The 9144-nt window shown below is 32.6% G+C and overlaps 1 pseudogene; it reads right to left on the bottom strand.

The window, feature by feature from the left end:
- Positions 1–7243: 7243 nt before the first annotated feature.
- Positions 7244–8448, bottom strand: LOC149541276 (receptor-like protein 4; annotated as a pseudogene).
- Positions 8449–9144: the final 696 nt, after the last annotated feature.

Here is a 9144-nt window from a genome sequence, read left to right on the forward strand (position 1 = left end):
AATAAATTTTTCAAATAAATACATAAACCTATAGAATATTTAAATTAGATTAAAAATATTTTGGGAACTTACAATAATTATGAACAATACAAACAATCTTTTAAAAGGTACCTGGGAATAAAAAGGGGAATTTGAAAGATTTTTTTTGTGCATTTTTATTTTGAAAAGGCATGCTATGTTAAACATAGTCCAAAAGGTTTCTAGGGCAATATTGAGTGAAACAAAAATTAGGGTTATTAGTCCTTGTGTTCTTAGAAGTTGCATGAGCTTGGCATCATCCATGACATACAATAAGTGCTACTGTGTCAAATAATTAATATAACAAATGTGGGGTAGAGTTGATAGGTGATCTTCTAAATGCTTCTCTTACTATTGATTGCCATGTGACAAGATGAATTAAGGATGCATAACAATTGAAACTAGCCCCTTTTTTTAATTGTATCCATGGTGTGAAGAGAAATTAAATGGGTAGGGAAGCTAGACATCCACTTTAAATTTGAGCACCCAAATATTAATATCTTTTAACATTAAGAAATGCAACCAATCTCTTGGTAGATTAAATGATTTGAAACAATGGATACAATGTATATGCTCACTAGTACATTTGACCCCATTTTTAGACCAAAATTTTTGACCATCTATTAAAATGTTTTAGATTGGTTGGAATATGCAAGGAAAAATATCTTTTTTTTAAAATACATGCCCATGTTGGTCAAAATTTTGACCAACATGAGATTTATATGTTAAAATTAAAAAGGTCGATTTCCCTATTTCATTGTTATGAGTTAAACTTGTACAAAAATATGAGGGATGCTCAAGACTTGGGAATCTGATATGTATGGTCATTTTGGATGAGCCATAGAGATGATGGTTTTCTTTGTTAGTGCTAGGACCTCTTTTGGTTGTTTCAACACCAATTTTTGTGGCTATACTAGACATTATTGTTCTATCTATTTTTCTTAGGGTTTTTTAATCATTCCATGGATTGAAGGTGGAATGGAATATAGCATATAGTTTTCATTATTATTTGGTTGAAATTCCTTTCATTTATTTGATTTAGTCCATCATTATAATAGGTAAGTTTGTCTTGGCATTTCTCTTGCAAGTCCTCACAATTGATTTCTTTTTGTATTCTACTAAAAAATTGAACATTTTGGGGCCCATTTTGAGCAATTGAGATCTCTTCCTTCTCATGAATTGATACCTTCCTTTCTACATATCAAGTTTTGAAACTGAGCCATGACTATTACTCAAATTAGATTAAAGAAGAACTCAAATTACCTTGTTCCTCGCATCCTTTCACACTACAATAGCCTTTCTATAGTAGTTGAGGTAGCTCCTTATTAGGGTTTGTCTCAATCATTTTGAAAGCCCCATTACTAAGGTCTCTCTAGCCCATTCTCCTATTTATAGTGGGTGAGCTAGGATTCAAAGACTCATCTTTATCTTCTAATAGTTGAGGCAAGTCCTCATTAGGGTTTCTCTAGACCTCTCTAAGGATTATAAGGGTTTTTTGGACCAACTAAAGCAAAATCAACTAAACTAAGTGCTGGCATTATGGAAAACTTGTTCATCTATCCAAGCATGTTACATGACAACACTGTGTTACCCCTATTTTAAAGGATATTTGGGCATTTCTATTTTCTCTTTAATATTTCCTCCTCTATCATGGTTTGTGGAGTAAACCTCTTGTATCCATAGCTTAACCTATCCTAATTTGACATTTCTAAATGGATTGTAGCAAACTAGTTTAGTTAGACTAGGATAGACCAAGGTTTTAAATAATAGAATGTGGCTCAGTTCAATTTGGAAAGGTTTCTAGCTAAAGTGGAGACCACCTTGGTTTGTCAACACCATTGAAAACATTTGAAAATAGTTGGTAGTGACTATCTTATACATAACCTTAGTCTTCTTACAATAGTAAACTTGAACCTTCATGCTGGAAGTACTTTTCTTGAACTTTTCATTTCTTGTTGTGTATTGATGTCTCTATGGAATGCCTAATCTAGAAGTTTTCCTATGAAAGGTATTGATACAATATGGTGGATTATTCAAGGCAAAAGATCACCTTGACATTTGCATTCATTATTGCACAAGGAAACATTGATTTTCATGCACCCACAAGAGGATTGAATTTCCTTTAAGATGAGGTCCAAGGACTAGTTCCTAGGTGACCACCAAATCAAAGTTAAGAGAGATGAGTTTGAATCCATAGGTCTCGCCCTACATAAGCATAGAGATTTTTTTAGTAAAATGTTTGAAGTACTTGCTATGCATTGAATTTTACATATATTGTCTAGAAATTTTTTTAATAAAATGTTCTATATACCTTCTATGCATGTAACACCCCACCAAGGGATCCAAAGAATTAACCTAAAGTTTCACTAAGTTTGGTAGCTTTTTTTTTTTTTTAAACATGAAATTAAAACCATATACAACTTATACATAGTAATGGAAGCAATAACAATAGTACAAGTGAAAGTAAACATAGCATACATAACAAGTTACATTCTTCATGGATCCCTTAACATTAAATTACATCTAAATTAACTAATCATCTAACATCACATCCTCATGAAATAATAATGATACATCCAACGTACTTAAACAATATACATGTGTCCTTTAAGTGATTACATTTTAGATTACTCAATCATCCACTGTACATGTCACAGGGTATGAAAGGCTTAAAAGAATATACATGATACATCATCATAAAAGGTATAACATCCATCTTAAAAGATAACCATTTATCACAACATAATTAACTAAGTGCATGGTTCCTCCCAATCATTAATAGCATCATTAGATCATCATGGGTCCTAGCCATCCCTTCGTGCATAACATTCCAAAATTATCGAAGAGATCAGCAGTATTAACATAGTAGGAATGTCACTCCTAAACATACTACATCATATGCAGAAAAGAATTCTAACATGCAAGATAAAGCATAAGATAACATCATCTAACATATGCAAATCGTCAATGTAAGGATATGTATTCACCATCATAAACAAAGAATGCATCAGCCACGATGTCTCAAACAGATCTCAAATGATAAGAGTGGAAAAGCACTACCACCCGACTATGTGGCACCTAAGTGGTCCACTCCCACCATGCTGAGGAGATAATCTCAAGTCCCAAATAGGTTTTCAAATCACATAGAAAAAATACTCTCTAAGTCTAGGAATCCTAAAAGTATACTAACTCAAAGATTCCAATCACAAAACCAATATCTAATCCTAGAGGCACAATAAAGACATGTAGGAAACCTACTATGCAAGCGGGAAAGTGTCATTGCACGGATCATGCTAGAGTTACCCTGGTAGTCTCCCAATAGACCCCAGTCCCCAAGTGATCCCTATGCAGCCACTAGTATCCTCTCATACTGACGAGGCATAATATGGAATGCAAGGTTGCAACCAAGCATTCTCTCTACTCCCATCCTAGTATGTACTAGCACTCAAGGCATGGGCAAGAACAAACAATTACCTTTTTAGGTTCATTAAGTCAATATTAGGTGTGAATGTTTTCACTGATTAAGACAACTTATAATGAGTTACCCTGGTAGCCTCTTAGGGCCTCGACCCCCATTGCAAGCCACTTCCTATCACTACAAGTAGATATCCTACCCCAAGCTCATGGAATCATAAATCACAAAATACCAAAAGATAATTCACAATATAATCATCAAATCTCCATGAGCAAAAGAAAAGCATCCATAGATAATCATGACCACAATAGTTCTCTATTGGCAACTGAAGGTATCCCTGATAATCACAATAACATGTATTGTTTTGATGGACTTAAGCTTTTCCCTCTAACTCTTAGAATTCAATATACATTATACTTATTTTGATAATGAGTTTCCATTTTGCAACAACTCAATTTACTATTTTGAAAAGAACTAAATATTTGATAACTTAAATATTATAACTTTCAATTAACCTTAATTAGATTAAATTCTAATTAAGTAAATTGATTAATTTAAAACTACATTATTTATTTTAAATCTTAAATATTTTAAATTTTATTAACATTTCACACACACACACACACACACACATATATGTATGTATATATATACATATATATATATATATATAGAATAATAATTAATATATAACAATTATTAATATATATATACATATACCCATATATATATACATACATATACATATATATATATATATATATATATATATATATATATATAATGTAATTGTTATTAAAACATTTGCAAAATATAAAAATTGATACCAATACTGTCGTGGGTACACTACTTATTCAAGTACCCTGCAACCCATTAATATGTACTGACATCAAAGTCGGTGGAGAGCAGGGTCCGATTCATAACATACACCCACAGTAGTAATAGTGGTCACAGGTATGTATTAATATATGTGCCATGAGTTATGAAAAAAGGTAGGCTGTTCGGCCTGCGGGTCGCAGGTACCCTGTGAACATGTGGGTACTTTGTGACTCGCATAGGTACACCACCGGCAGTTGGGGTATGGGTCAAAACATATATATATATATTAAAATTGCTTTTCCTTAAATGGAAATTGCGATTTGTTTTTTTTATAATTTTGACTACAATTATATATATACATACATACATACATACATACATACATACATACATATATATATATATATATGCAAATTTGCATGATTTAAAAAGAGAACAAATACAAAGTTTTTAAGAAAAAAAGGGGCTTTTAATTCTTAAGAATTTACTTTTAAAATAATTGTTCTCCCAATTTTACCCATTAATCCTTCTAATAGGTTTTGACTATAAATCTTTAACCCTAGTCCATAGAATTCTCAGATCTACGCATGTGGGGTTTTCTCACATAAAGAATTATATATCCATAACAAGATTAAAACAACTGGGACATTCACACATAGAATCTTCAGAAAGTATTTAGAAGACACGAAGAAGACAAGAAGTGCAAGAAGTGAAAATGGCATATGCAAAAATCACGAGTGTCTACTTGGACACTGATGCTGAATCACTTCTCCTCAAAATTTCACAGAGCAAGCTCCTTCCTTCTCCAAAATTCTCGGGTCCTCCAAACGCGCTCTCCAAACACTCTCCCTAAGCTTCTAGGAGTGCCTGAATATAAAGAACTCTCAGGAAGCACCTAGAATGTCTCTATAAACAACCAGAAGGTGTTGACAACTGAGCAAGAGCATTTTTCAACCTTCTAGATGAGTCATTAGGTTGTAGACACAATGTGCTTAATTTGTGCACTAACTCCTATGTTGTTGACATATGTGCAATCAAGAGGTGTGTTTACTCCTAGGCAAGCTTATAACTTTAATTTTAATTCTTTTATTACTTTTATTATTATTATTAATTTATTACTTTATTATTATTTTTATTATTATTTTTATTATTATCAATTATTATTAATTTTAATTTTCTAATTTCTTTTATTTAATCATTTTCTCAATTAATTCTCATTTAATTAATTATAATCAAAATATCAAAGATCATGATATTATATTAATTTTTCCCAAATAATTAATTTTTTAATCAAATCTATTTATTTAAGACTTAATTAATAAAAAATTCACCATAGACCACCAAGATAAGATATGAAAACCCACCATAGAACAATCATACAAAATCAGTCTAAAGGGTTAAAATCATGAATTATGTCATCTGACACATTCGAAAGGTAAAATATCCAGATACTTTTCCTACCTCATTAGGACAAATGGTTTAGGGGTTTAGGATTTGGACTTGAGAATTTATCTCCCTTCTCTTACCATTGAGACAGTGTGATAGGGTACGCTCATCTTGGCAATTCAAGGAAGTCGATACCTGGTACCTGCAACCTGCATAAAAACCATGCATGTACATATTATATATATATATATATATATATATATATATATATATGCTAAGCTAAATAGGCAATGGCAGGAAGTGGTGCATCGTGTAGAATCTAACTAGCAGGTGACTATAACTCCCTTCCTTAACCACATCAAAAATGCCATACATAAGAACAAACACACACACCATACACATGCAAGTATGGGGTAAGTATCCATAATAAAACACATGTGATAATAAACCATCCAACTAATCATCATCAATAACTAAAAGCAATGTAATAATCATCATGCATACATGACGTGTAGAGTCTAAATAATCTCATCATACATCAACTGAATCCATAACATAATATCTGATAGTCTCGAAACAATGCTACTAACTATCAACATTAAACTAGTCTAACATAGTCTGATAATAATAGCAACAATATGTCCAAAAAAATGTGAGTGAGGGTAGGCACTACAATGCATAAAGTTTTACAAATATTGTATGTGCTTGTATGGAGATGCAAATAGATGGATTTTTAGTCATTTATATAAATATTTTGGCATTGATTTTGTGTTTTTAAAAATATTGAGAGCTTGTTTGCCTTGTAGATAAAAGAAGCCATTGAGAAGCTTTTGAATCTCATGTGTGACCTAGCTACAATTTCACAAGTGATTGTGCATCTAATTTTTTGTTTTCTGGTTATATCACTTTAAAGTAACCTTTTTGTATCATCCTTATTAGGATTTGTGTGAACCACTCCAGGGTTTAAAATGGGTTTTTGGATAAATTGAGGCAAGGCCCTTTTAGGGATTGTCTAGACCAATTGGGAAGTTGGTATCTCTCTGGCTTGTTCTAATGTTTGGCTCAATGGGTAGACTAGGATTTAAAAATCCATCTCGATCTTCAAGATATTTCTCTTCATTTGAATCATTAGTAGCAACATGAGGCTTGTTGAGCACTATAGAATGTAAAATTCCATCCATGCTTAACATCCCTAGGGTTAAGCTATGGATTTGGGATGTTTTAGTTTTAGATAAATTTTCCTCCTCCAAGCTTGGCATTTCAGCTTCAAGATTAAGTTTTGAGTGCATAAATTGATTACAAAGACTATGATGTATTGAAGAATTGATGTCATATATCATACTGTCATTGTTGTTTATGTCTTTGAATTCCTAGAGTTTGAGTTGTAGCATCCTTGTAGTCCTTCAAGGCAACATTGAGGTTCCATGGGCTTTAGTGGAAGGAGGTGGCTAGAAATTTGTTCCTGTATTTTTCCCTCTCAAAATATAGGCAGCTTCATCATAGGGTTAGGCAACATCCTCTATTGTGTCAAAGATGCCCAACCAGAGTTTGATCTTTTGAATGGTACCTTTAATCTCAACAACCCATCTCCCTAATGACCTCTATCTAATTCCCAAAACTTCTTTCTCTTTCTCCTTCCATCTCATTACCATTAAGTAATACCAATTGAAGTTGTCAAAAGCCTAGACTATTTAGAATAATGCCTGTGTTTATTCAAAAAATACCCTTTTCTAAGAGATACATGTACAAGCTCCAAAAAAATACTAACTTTCAAATTGTAAGAGCTCAAGTTTAGGCTTATTAATGTTGAGAAAGTGGTGATTTTCTCACTAATGAAAATCTAAATCTTTAAACCTTGACTCCAAAGATTAAAGCACATTATAACAAGAGCGGAGCTATCTTTATTAGTGCCATACATTTCATGTAGAAGGAGCACATGGATCTCCATTAAATCACATTCAATCAAGATTTTGAAAAGATTCTTTCAATGCTTTCATAGTTAAAAATTCTAATGTTTTAGTTGTAAAATCCATTTGAATCAATGCATAGTTCTCAAGGCCACTGATTATTGGAGTTCCAGTAAGAGGTGCTAACATTATACTCATTGTTGGTTTGGTAAAGTTGTGAGCAATCTGATGCCAATGAAATGTAGTGAAGCTTCCTACTCCCTTGAAGATATCTATCTAATGTAAATTGATGCCATTGAAAATAATGTCAAACACTTGCTTCCCAATAGTAGTAATATCTAAATCAATTTTAGCAAGATGAGAAACCAAAGCTTGTAGTGCAACCTTGTATCAACATACTCATAGTCTACATTAGAAGTCAATGTAAGAGGAGTTTGATACAATTGAGTAGAGAAATAGTCACGAGCTTGATTTGTACTCTTTATTAGATTTTGGATTGACAATACCTTGCTTCTATTGAGGCAATTAACACCATTGATGTTCAATTTCCAAGCACACCTAGAATTATCTATATCATTCTTAAAGCCAGGACCAAGAGCCACATGTCAGGTGACAACAATTCACCAAGATTACATGCTTAACAATGAAGGGTGAAGCATAAGAAAATGAAGTTACATAATAATTTCAAATGACCCAACAATAGGGGCATATGTAGCAATGCTATATAGGCATACTATAACTATAGGTTATTTATGCACCAAATTTCTATAGAGATCTTCCCATTCTAGACCATCTTGATGCATAGTTGTAGATTTGATAAGATTTTGCTAGATGGAGAGGGAGACTTCCACCATTAAGCTCTATGCTTTGCTTGATGTCCATACCATGTTCCCAAGGTGCCATTTTACCATAGGGGATTGAGCTCCCATTTTGGCATTTCACCATTTCACCATTTTACCTACTCTAGAGCTCCCATTTTGGAATAGGGAGGGAAGATGCCAACAAAGGTTGCATAATTTGGCTTTATAATATCAATTTAATTTTCTTGAAAGTTTTTGAAGTGTTTTCAGAAAATCTAATCTTTGAAAATGTAGTTCCCATTTTAGTCTACCCAAGGAGAATGCTGACCAAATTGGTCTCATGTTTCAAAGAAAACTAAATCAATGATCTTGGTTACAGAGAAAATAGCTAGTAGTCCACGGTTGACCATTATAAATAGAGGATACTTTCTACTAGAGCTTTGTGGTTCTCTTAAATACTTAGCAAAGCAGCCCAAGGAGTGACTGATCTAGGTACTTAGCATAGAGCTTTGTGGTTCTCTTAACTTTGAAAGAGTATAGCTAGCATAGTGCTCCTAAGTGACATGTAAGGATTGTTTTGTGAATCCTTACTTCGATTATGAAGTTTGACATTATCTTAACGAATTCCTCTTCTTTGACATCCATAATTTGTATCAGTAGTCACCTTCTTTTTCATTTTACGAATCAAAAGCATAGCTTTATGTTCTATTTTTTAATTTTTCATATGATTAGGTTCATAATATTGGAATATATATTTCACAATATTTAATATTACTGCTACTACTATCACATTGCTTAA

The sequence above is a fragment of the Cupressus sempervirens genome, chromosome 8, assembly GCF_028749045.1.
Source record: "Cupressus sempervirens isolate cs-2001-9-10 chromosome 8, ASM2874904v1, whole genome shotgun sequence".
In the NCBI taxonomy this organism is placed as follows: domain Eukaryota; kingdom Viridiplantae; phylum Streptophyta; class Pinopsida; order Cupressales; family Cupressaceae; genus Cupressus; species Cupressus sempervirens.